This window comes from Chelonia mydas, chromosome 1 (genome assembly GCF_015237465.2).
Source record: "Chelonia mydas isolate rCheMyd1 chromosome 1, rCheMyd1.pri.v2, whole genome shotgun sequence".
Taxonomy (NCBI): Eukaryota; Metazoa; Chordata; order Testudines; family Cheloniidae; genus Chelonia; species Chelonia mydas.
In genome coordinates this window covers 320512790-320525221 of record NC_057849.1, presented here as the reverse complement: position 1 = coordinate 320525221, position 12432 = coordinate 320512790, and positions in this window count along the sequence as shown.

Here is a 12432-nt window from a genome sequence, read left to right as displayed (position 1 = left end):
GTGCTAAATTTACTGTCCAGTGGATGTATCTTGCAAATCCACACATGAGCAGTCCCTTTGACTTTAGATTGTGAATTCTTGGTAAACTGGTTCCTTCACTGGGGTTTCTTGGTGCTATCACAGTATAAATACTAATAGTAATAATCAGGAGAGTAAAGCTGCTCGCATGCTTAGGATATTTGAAGGAAGAAGTTCTTACTCAACACCAGCTGTTACAGAATTGGACAGAGAGAGCCAGCTAATATGTTAAAAACTTTGCGGCAGGCTTATGGAAACAAGGCTTGTGCTACAGAGAAGAAGGCAGTTTGTCTAGGGCTGACACTGGCAGCAAAAAATGCTACCCAAAGATGAGAACAAACTGAAAATATGAGGGCAGTTCCTATTAGCACCAGATTTGCCTGAAGCATACATGCTGAACTGTTAGAGGAAAGGGGTGTTAACTGATACTAAAAATAAATAAATAGACAAATTGAAATATATGTTTTTTTTCTTGTTTCATAGCAAGAAATACCTTAAAGCAGCCCCAGGAGCACTATCTATTTTATCCAGCTTGGTGCCTTGGAAAGAGGTGCTGATGGTGAGGAATTGCACCATTGATAGGGAAAACTGGTTCTTTGTGTAAAGCCATCCTAACCCCAGGAAGGAGACCTTAACATTTCAAAGAGATTCAGAGTAGCAGCCGTGTTAGTCTGTATCCGCAAAAAAAACGAGGAGTACTTGTGGCACCTTAGAGACTAACAAATTTATTTGGGCATAAGCTTTCGTGGGCTAAAACCCACTTCATCGGATGCATGCAGTGGAAAATACAGTAGGAAAATAGATATACACAGAGAATATAAAAAATGGGTGTTGCTATACCAACTGTAACAAGACTAATCAATTAAGGTGGGCTGTTATCAGCAGGGGAAAAATAAACTTTTGTAGTGATAATCAGGATGGCCCATTTCAAACAATTGACAAGAAAGTGTGAGTAACAGTAGGGGGAAAAATAGCATGGGGACATAGTTTTTACTTTGCATAATGACCCATCCACTCCCAGTCTTTATTCAAGCCTAATTTAATGGTGTCCAGTTTGCAAATTAATTCCAATTCTGCAGTTTCTCATTGAAGTCTGTTTTGAAGTTTTTTTAAAAACTGTTTCCCCATGATAACCTTTGTTGGGTGAAATACAGATTTTCCTTGTCTCCTGTTTCCCCCTCTCTCTGTCTGAAGGCCCACTTTACAACTTAGATGTAAACAAACATTCCTTTGTTTAAGACCTGCTTGACTAGTTCTGCCTAATTGGGGCCATTGGATTTGAACATGTGCCACAAACATCATTCAGGTGGATTCATAACTTTATATATAATGGTGCTACATACATTATACCATGATATTATTGACCAGGGAGTTATTAGTTTTCAAATGATACCTCACAAGGCCTATTTTTACAGATTATTACAATGGTGAGTGCAGGGAGGTTGGGGAAAGGATCGCCGCTGGCTCTCACTGGCGGAGAGCAGCAGAGTGCCATGGCTGGGAGCTGGAGGAGTAGAGTGGGCTGGGGCCGGACTGCTCTGCTTCCCGCCGCCGGTGAGTGCGGGGAGGTTGGGGAAAGGATCGGCCCCTACACTCACCAGCGGCGGGAAGCAGAGTGACGCGGTCCTAGCCCGCTCTGCTTCCCTTGCCCCTGCCCCAGCCCCAGCCATGTCGCTGGGGGTTGGGGGGTAGGGAAAGGTGTTCCCCCCCCCCACTCACGGCAGTGGGAGCTGGCGGAGTAGAGCTGGCTGGGGCCAGGCTGCTATGCTTCCCACCGCAGCTGGTGAGTGCGGGGGAGGGGGCAAAATCCCCCTCCCCCGAGCAACACAGCTGGGGCCGGGGAGAGGGAAGCGGAGCGGGCTGCTCCCGGCCCCCCACTAATCTCCTGGGCCACTCTGGGCCTGTGGGGCCCCCAAAAAATGCCCCCCCAAAGCTCCTGCCTCCCAGACCGGGGGGGGAGAGGCCTGGGGCCCCACACAGCCCCCCCATGGCGGGGCTGCATAGGGCACCCAAATGGCTAGGGACGGCCCTGCTTTCAGCTTCCATTAGAAAGAAAAATAAGTTTCTAGCCCTGCTGGTTGTCGAGATTTTGAAAACCAGACTGTAACCAACAAAGATCTCAGATTGAAGTAATAACTCATGAGAGCTGTGATGGGGTCTACAGACCCTATCCTGAACCAGGGAAGGAAGTAGAGCAATACTAGGCTAGGAAGCCCCTGCCCCTCAACAGGTGCAAGGCGTGTTCCCAGTGTAAAAACAGTTTAAAAGGACACTGGTCACTGGTAGGTGAGGAGACAGGGGGAATGAGCTGAATGTGGCAGTGGGAAGCCAGGCTGATCCTGAGAAGTGTGCCAGGAGAGGCAACAGCTTTGTGAAGGCTACTCTATCACCAGGGTCTTGGGATTCCCCTCTTCTTTAGGAGCTGAGAGTCCTAAAAGAGATTTACTGACTGAACAGGACACTAAGATACTGAGAAGAGTCTGCTAAGCCAGTGACTACCCCACAAACTGAGGAGCTCCAGTCTGGTAGGAATGGATTTTGGGGGTAGCCCAATAACTGGGCTGAACACTTTGATAAACTCCTCGCACCCTGGGTTGGGGCCTGGTGGAGTTGGTAGGCAGGCCTGGATCCCCCCTGCCTTGCTCCTTTGTAGTGACTGAAATCTAGGGGGTGATTGAGGCTGCAGTGGAGGGGCCCTCTGGAACAGACTGGCAGAAACTGTAAGGCTGTGAGCTGACCACTAAGCCATCTGGTCATCAGACCTTCCTGCTCCAGAGGTGTAAAGAGGGGTGAAAGTAACTTAAAGGACTTACTGGTACGCCGGAGTCCTGAGCTGGCGGGTGTTCTCAACCGGAAGGGGCGTTTCTGCAACCAGAAGAGGTGGGGCCTTTAAATCACCCCCGGAGCTCCCAGCTGGAGACGTGGCTGGGAGCCCCGGGGCTCAGGGGCGAGTTAAAGGGCCCGGGGCTCCAGCCACTGCTACCACAGCGAGCTCCGGGCCCTTTAAATTGCTGCCTGAACCCCGGGCCCTTTAAATCACTGCCGGAGCCCTGCCACCGTTACCCCGGGGCTCAGGCAGCCGGGCTCTGGAGGTGATTTAAAGGGCCTGGGGCTCCAGCTGCAAGCAGGGAGCCCTGGGCCCTTTAAATCGCCAGCCTGGGGAAGCCAGTCCGGTCTGGCATGGCATACCGGTTCTTGCTGGTACGCCGTACCGGACCGTATTGGCTTACTTTCACCTCTCGGTGTAAATGGCTCTATTCATCTCAATGGGGTGTTAACTCTAAGACCCTCTGCTCTGGTGGGCCTTACCAATAGAGGACCATGTGTGCAGCAAGGTGGGAAGAGGGCAGCAGGTCAGGCCCACCCAGCCAGATACAATTATGATGGTGAAGTAATTACTGAGATAGCCCTGCCCCCTGGTTGCTGCTATACTTGTGGCTTCTGAGTAGAAGAGTGGCTACTGCCACTCCTGTGGGGAAGGACAAAGAAAGTCCCATGCTTCTGCTATCCCAAGTAAGGTTGCCAACCCTCTAGGATTGTCCTGGAGTCTCCAGGAATTAAAGATTAATCTTTAATTAAAGATTATGTCATATGATGAAACTTCCAGGAATATGTCCAACCAAAATTGGCAACCCTAATTCCAAGTGATGCTATGTGGGAAGTGGGGATGGGGGCTGTGTCATGGTGTGTCTAAGGGCCCAGGCTGCATTAAACCAGTCCAATTGAACTGAACTCTGCCCAGTGCTCATGGCTCATTGCCTTGGCCCCTGGTTGCTATGTTCTCCCCTCAGGGGACACACCTTTAGAAATAGGCAAGGAAGATCCTGATAAGTCAGGAGGATTGTTCTGCTTTCTAGGGCCCTGTTAGGGCAGCTCCTTGTGTCACACACTCCCCCTTGTGGTGAAAGCAGCACAGAAAGAGGAAGTTGTACCCAAGTCTCAATGGTGCTGACAGAACAAAGTGTCAGACATCTGGCTGCTGCAAAATGACAGATTCTGTGGCCAGAATATAGACTCCTATAGATATTTGGCAAAATGCCAAATTCTGTGGGGGGAAATGGCATGAGTAGAAATCTGAAAGTCCATGGGACCCTGGTCATAAGAAGCATTTAATATGGAACTCTTGTATGTCTGTAATAAGTAAAGACCATACATGGGAGCAGGATATGCCGTGTCCAGAGGAACAGAGGGAAACAACAAGATGCAATGTCAGAATTTGAGAAAATCCGCCTCAAGTCTTCCTCAGGTTCTGGAAACCAGCCTGGATAAACTTCCAGCCTCATCATTGTGGCCATTTTCCCAACTTGTTGGCTAAACAGATTGTTAGTACTAAAAATAGTCCTCATTGGCATCCCAGCAGGAGCTTGTCAAATGAGAAGGAAAGCAATGTGTCATTTCTGAGGAGGTGGATGCAATGTTTAGGCATATGGCACCAAGCCAGAAACAATCCACCCCATTAGGGCACGCGTCCCACTATCTGCATCAATCCAATATTTAACTACGCTGACATATCACAGTTGTAAGTTGGAGGATATCTAGGAAACTTATAATAATTCCTGTAGAAAAACAAAAAAATACTACCATGTGATATAATGTTGGGTGTATATTGAAAGTTCACGTGGGACTTGCTGCGGTTACTTTTAGACCAGAGAGAAACAAGCTCAGCTAAACCAAGGAACCAGTGTAGTCCAAAAGCATGGTATAAAAATGGCAAGAATAAAACTCTTCCTGATCTCCTTAGGGAAAATATTCTATAGCCCTCTACCTGTTGTTAAGAAAATTGTGCATCCAGCATCTCTTAGAGTATATATGAGGTATTCTAGACATAGCATACCAGATGATCACAGCTGTAATGGTGAGTTAGTGTGGGCCTATCCCACAAACACTTTGTAAATCAATACCAGAAACTTTAGGAGACCTATGGTGAGCAAGGCTAGGTTGTGAAGCACCAACACTATATGCTTTATATAGATCATCTTTCTCAGGAGATGGGCTTCCTCGTTGTGAACAAATTAGATGCATCATGAATTTATCTTGGTGTAAGTACTTGTAAACTGAGTTACAATGGTCCAACCTAGAGGTAAGTTGGTCATTTACCAAGAAGAGTGACCAGAGGATCTGGCCAAAGTCTTTAAAGTTCACTCAAGCACACACATTCTTTCTTTTCAGAGTCCTCTGATCTTCCCCCAAATCTAATTGGTTGCTGCCTTATCCCAGAAACAGCTAGTTTAAACAAAAACATTTACTTTTAGAAATAATACCTTGACCCAGCAGACACATGCATGGACCTAACTGAAGGATCACGGCCTAGGACAGCAGCGAAAACAAATTAAATCAGGGGAGAGACATCACAGTGTAATCCTAGGAATACAACAAATGTATGCACAGATATCCCCCTAAAAAGGCAGATGACCCTATTGATAAAAAGGGCTATGCATTCTTCAGTGAAGATTGTGTGTAGCTTCTCATGAGGGAAGTGTTGTGGTTGCATTTGGAAAATGCTTTGTTCTTATTCCAAAATAGGGAGTTCAATTGTACTGAAATAATTAGGAGTTGGGTTTTGTATTGTTTGTTTGTAACCTTCTCCATGAAGAAGGTATCCAGATCCTTTTAAGATAAGAAATTGTATCTGGATTATGTTTCTTTTTCCAACATGCAGCTAGGCTGCATCTTGCTGCAAATGAGATAAGAAATAAGCTTTTCAGTAGGCCAACCCCTTTCAAAGGAAGACCCAGAAATATCACTAAGGATCCAAGGGAAGTTTGCATCTAGTGATTTCAAAGATACCCATCCGAATTTTGAAGACCACTCTTTTATTGACAACCATCCTGTTTTGATGGATACAGAATTATGGCTGTAGCAGTCTGCTAGTGTAACTCTGACAGACCCCCCCATCAATGGGTGGGATCAAACCAGGGATCTCTAAAGCTTAGTGTATAAGCCTCTACTGCATGAGTTAAAAGCCACATGGCTCTTAGCCAAGACTGTAGCAGACTCATCAAACTTTAGACGGTCTAGGTGCCACAGGAGGGGGACAGAGTGCTACACCAAGCAGGCATGGGTTACACTAGTTCTTATCTTCTGCCTCTGTTATGAAGCTCACATGTGGAAGAATAAGAACAGCTTGGCATCCTTCAATTTTCTTTTTAGTGGCTGAAAGGACCTTTCAGGCTGGCTCATCACCTGTGCTGTGGCCACTTTGCCACAAAGTGACTCTAAAGCTGGTGTATCTGGCCACTGGAGAATTCCCAAGTGAGGTGGAATGCTTAGGTGGAGATTGGTCCCTGCTTCTGGAGTGCCCCTACATTCTAGAATAGCCCTTTGGAGCTGCATTTTATAGGAATCTCAAGCTACAGATTGGCCAGGATCAGAGAACACAAAGGGGTTAAAATCATGGAAGGCCCAGAGAGTGGGGAAATGCAACTGCGTCTCAGCTGGGGCTGCTAAAAGAATAGGTAGAATTGCCCCTTCAATTTCAATACACTTCAGTCACTATGAGGGATATGGGTAATGCCCAGCCTTAAAGCCTCCTTGGTACACCTCCAACTTTTGAGCTGAGCTAAGATGAGCTCTCCTTGGGCTGCCGTGCAGGAACTGGGCCCTTAACCTTATCTCAAGAGCAGCACAATCAGGACTATGGTTTCTTAATGTACTAGTTGCAATTAGGCTTCATATAAGCAATCTGGAACATTTTGATGTAGAAGTGGACTTTGTAAACCGTATGTGTGATTGATTATGCATGTGTGTGTGATTCCTATCATGCTACAGATTTTCTACAAGTATAAATCATCTCTCCATGGCAGAGAGACTCTTTATTAAGGCAATGGAATAAAATAAACCCTTTGACACCACTGATTTTTATCTACACAACTTTTTAGCCTGTCTACTTTAGCCCATGGCATTGTTAATTCTAATGGATATGGATTCAAACCTTGCTTCAGAACCATGTGATTAGTGCAATTTATCTATTTCTATATGTAAGAACTGTAACTGCAGTATTAATTGAATACTACAACCCAGTCTCCCAGCAGGAGCGTGTTATATGCATTGAAAAACTCAGATTTCCACAGGGTTTCAGTGTTAATCGCCACTTCATCACAGTGACCTTCTCTTGTTACGTTGTATGTGAGTCTTACTGTTGAGCCTATGTGAGTTTTACTGTTTTGCATGAATACTGTCTGTGCCTCAGTTTCCCTGTGTGCTGCACCAATACCTCCGTGGTGGGAATAGGGGTTTGTGACTTTGGCTGAGACCTCTGGGGCAGGTGAGCCTGCTCCAGCTGCTTGCACATATGCTATCACCGGTGCCCTTCGTAACCTGAGACCCAGGAGGGGGATGCAACCAGGTCACTCTTTGCCCAAGGAGGAGGAGCAACAGGGGTGTCTGAGGTCAGGTCGCTGGAAGCTGGCAGTCTGCTTCGGGGGACTGGAAGAGGGGGAGTCTAAGGTTTCTGGCCCTACGGATAAATACTATGAAAGCAGTGTGCTAGATACAGTGAGTTTGTCAGGCCTGCCAGGAGTTGCTGCTACAAACCGAACACTTTGCCAGTTGACACTGAGGGGTTCTTATGATCACATTTACATCAACAGACAAATCCCTTCCACCGATGTAGGAAGTGTCTGCGCTACAGCAGCAGCGCTGTAGCTATGCCACGGTAGCTACTGTAGTGCAGACATAACCAAAGACAAACATCTGCATTTCTGTTGTTTAGCATCCACATATCATATCTTCTAAGTTTTATACTTAATGCACAAAAGCTGTGATATAGGCCAGCGTGTTAGTCTCAGAACAACCTAGCACAGCATAAATTGGGGTTAAACCAGTAGGGTCGATGCAAGTGTGGAAGAAACACATCCTTTAATAATCTATAGATTAACAGTGAAATGGGCCATCCCACTAATAAGGTTGGCAATTTTCACAGCACAGAATTCTGCAGGTATGTATCACACATCATCACTCCCCCAGTTCAGGAAACCACTTCAGAATGGGACTAAGTGTTCCGCTGAATTTAGACGAACTTAAGCAGATGCTTCAGGCATTTACTGAATCAGGGTCTAAGACAGCCAAGCACAGATATTAAGTTCAAGTAAATCATGTGCAGCAATTAAATTTCTAAGAAAAAGTAAAAGTTAAATTTCCACAGAAAAAAATCACTTAGCATATCACTGCTGGCTGCAAACACTTCAGCCCCCACTGGCAAGTTAGCTCCCAAGAAATCAAGAGCAATACCAGTAGTGCAATGGTTGTATGAAGGGAATGCTGGCAGACGAGCAATTCAGAACATGCATTGCATGTTTCTCTCCAACAGCTGTTTCCCCTCCTTTGCTTCCCGTATTTGCCACACAGCAGATGACAACACGGGGAAGGACCCCAGGTAAATGTATGCATGAAATTTCCCTTACAATGTTTAACTTTGACAATGACACCCAGCCCATCTCCAATTTAACAAGAGAAAGGTATCAACTTTTCATTGTTTTACTGATAGGAGAAGAAATACAACAAACAGGGGTAGTGCTGGGATCTGCTTTTTGTTCCCCTATTGGGTTAGGTGGAGGTGGCCACGAAGAGCACTTTTTTATGTGAATAGGGGATGTCCCTTAAATCCTCCTGAGATCTCCATGAAACTTACATGGAGATACTCTGCAAGCCTCTTTCAAATATTTCTAGGGATGGCTACCTTATTTCTTCCTCCGTGGTAGGACACTTTCCCATGCCACTCTGCAATGAGTTCAGCTGGCACCAGTGCAGTAAACATGGCATATGAGCCTGGGCAACTTTGTGATGCCAGTAGTAGCTGTATTCTCTGCCTTTGTGACCCTCAGGAGTGATAGAGCAGCTAAAATCTCTACTGCCGGTGGAAAGCAGCACCTCTATTAAGTGCCATTGTCCTATTATTGGTTTCCATGGAAGATGGACTGAAAAGCCTTCCATCGCTGTACTCACTATGGCAGGGACTGGACAGGAGTGTTGTGCAGAGGACAGGGCCGGCTCCAGCTTTTTTGCTGCCCCAAGCGGTGAAAAAAAACCAGACCAAGCCTGGTTGAGCTGCCGCTGAAGTGCTGCCGAAGAGGAAGAGAGGGACTGCAGGGCCCGCCGCCGAATTGCTGCCGAAGAGCCGGACGTGCCACCCCGATGATGGACAGAGTGCAGCCCCCTTCTATTGTCCGCCCCAGGCACCTGCTTCCTTCGCTGGTGCCTGGAGCCAGCCCTGGCAGAGGTGCTCCAAAGCTGAAGTGTCAGTAAGTATTTCTTAGTAAAAGCGTTTATACAAATAAGAAGGAGGGAGTTTTGAAACGTAACTTTCCCTTTCTGTTATTATTGTAAATCCGATGGCACATCTGTCTGTTCTTATCAACAGCTTCTGGTGTGACAGCCTTGAGGAGTGCCACTTCCAGGCTTGCAGAATGCCTGACCATGATGAGGGGGAGAAGTAGGGAACTAGGGAGGATATGTTCAGCAAGTCATTGCTGTGTTAGACTATGAACAAAGAGCTCAAGGAGACCAACAGCATGGAAAAGGAAAAAGAGGACAGGGACTAAGTCCCAGCAGGACAAGGAGCAGGAAATGCACTGGGACATAATTGGTTTTCTCAGGCAGAAAACCCAAATGCTGCAGTCTCTCTGGTTGACCTATAGGTCCAAAAATCCCAGACTCTTCTCCCTTTGCAGTCCTTGGAGACCTCCATGGTCACTGCTCCCTGCACCTCCTAATGTACAACTTGGCATCACAGAGCACATCACTACCTCTACCACTCCACAGTGGGGGACAGCAAGGAGAACCCAGCTTTACATATCCTGAGCTGGGAGAACAACTGGTGTATGTATAGTCATAACTGACTAAATTTGTTTACTCAAATGGACATAAAATGTTTACTTTCTTTCTAATTTTAATTTTTCACCCTATTACATTAAAAATGTATGTGGATTTTTTGCATGGATTTTTTTGTACTGTTATTTTCCATTCAATGTTACATTTTTGAAGAATCAAATCATTTTATCAGTTTGCAACAACTGTTTGCAACCACTACATGTAAATGTACACCAAACACCCTATAATTAATAGCTTCAGGAAAACCCCCAGCCATCTTAATAATTGTACAGCAAGCACAACACCATCCTTAGCAGCGCTCCAGTCTCAGAGAACACTCCACCGCAGAACTTTACTGTGGCTGACTGTTAAAAATACACTTTCAAAGCCTCCCTCAACTGCATACTGCCAGCGTCCCTTGCTGCTGCATCTGCTGAAAGCACACTCAATGAGCTGCTAGTTGGAGCTGCTAGGTCGTAGTTGGATCTCTCATTAGTGCTATCATGGTGGTTTGTGTATGGCTTCATGAGCCAGGGGAAGGCTGTGTTCTCTAGAATCACTATTAGCATTTCAATATCACCAATGGTAGTCCATTGCTCAGGAAATGTTCCTGACTGCAGCTTTCATAACAGTCCTGTGTTCTTAGAGATGTGAGTGTCATGTCCTTCTCTGACCTGCCCATTGTGATACTGATGAAGCATCCCCTGTGATCCATCAAAGCTTGTATAACCATGGAAAAGTAGCCTTTTCTATTATTGTACTCTGTGGCAAGGTGAGCTCATGCCAAAATAGGGCTATGCATGGCCTCGCCACAGTTTGGGAACCTTATTGTAGCAAATCCATCTGCTAGGTCTTGCATATTGCTGAGAGTCACAGTCCTGCATAGCAGGAGACAATTAATGGCCCTACACACTTGCATGATAATGACCCCTATTGTGTTTTTTCCAATCCCAAAATGATTTCCTACTGACTGGTAGCAATCCTGCTTCAAGAGTGTGATGGTCGCTTACTCCTCCACAGTCAATGCAGCTCTCTGGTGTGTCAATACTGGAACACTTGGATAAGCTGGGCACACAGATCCAGGACTGTGGTCTTTCACAGCCGCTGCTCATTTTCCCAAACCTGCATTATGATATGATCTCACCAGGCAGTGCTCATTTCTCAGGCCCAAAGGTGGTACTCCACTGTTTGCGGGTGCTCTGTGAATGCCACCAGTAACCTTCAATTGTTCTGCACTATATCTCTCAGCAAGCTGTCCTCAAAGAAATCCTCATGTTCCCTGTTGTTGCGTACTTCCTGAGGGCCTGCAAATACAGGTGGATGGTGGGTTCTGGATTTGCACCATTCACGAGAATAGTGTAGAGGTCTGCTGGCTTCGTGCTTCTCTCAGAGCTGGCAGAAACCATAAAGTGCTGCACTGGTTTGTGGAATTTTTAAAAACAGCATGACAATTTGGGATACAAATGACATTATGAGATGGAAAAAGGACTCAAGCTCTCAGCATGAAAGTATCAGAGATTCATAGAATCACAGAATCATAGAATATCAGGGTTGGAAGGGACCTCAGGAGGTCAAATAGTCCAACCCCCTGCACAAAGCAGGACCAATCCCCAACTAAATCATCCCAGCCAGGGGTTTGTCAAGCCTGACCTTAAAAACTTCTAAGGAAGGAGATTCCACCATCTCCCTAGGTAACCCATTCCAGTGTTTCACCATTCTCCTAGTGAAAAAGTTTTTCCTAATATCCAACCTAAACCTCCCCCAATGCAACTTGAGACCATTACTCCTTGTTCTGTCATCTGCTACCACTGAGAACAGTCTAGATCCATCCTCTTTGGAATCCCTTTCAGGTAGTTGAAAGCAGCTATCAAATCCCCCCTCATTCTTCTCTTCCGCAGACTAAATAATCCCAGTTCCCTCAGCCTCTCCTCATAACTCATGTGTTCCAGTCCCCTAATCATTTTTGTTGGTTGCCCTCCGCTGGACGCTTTTCAATTTTTCCACATCCTTCTTGTAGTGTGGGGCCCAACACTGGACACAGTACTCCAGATGAGGCCTCACCGATGTCGAATAGAGGGGAACAATCACATCCCTCGATCTGCTGGCAATGCCCCTACTTATACATCCTAAAATGCCATTGGCCTTCTTGGCAACAACGGCACACCGTTGACTCATATCCAGCTTCTCGTCCACTGTAACCCCTAGGTCCTTTTCTGCAGAACTGCTGCCGAGTCATTCGGTCCCTAGTCTGTAGCGGTGCCTGGGATTCTTCCGTCCTAAGTGGAGGACTCTGCACTTGTCCTTGTTGAACCTCATCAGATTTCTTTTGGCCCAATCCTCTAATTTGTCTAGGTCCCTCTGTATCCTACCCCTACCCTCCAGCGTATCTACCTCTCCTCCCAGTTTAGTGTCATCTGCAAACTTGCTGAGGGTGCAATCCACACCATCCTCCAGATCATTAATGAAGATATTGAACAAAACCGGCCTGAGGACTGACCCTTGGGGCACTCCACTTAATCCCGGCTGCCAACTAGACATGGAGCCATTGATCACTACCCGCTGAGCCCAACAATCTAGCCAACTTTCTATCCACCTTATAGTCCATTC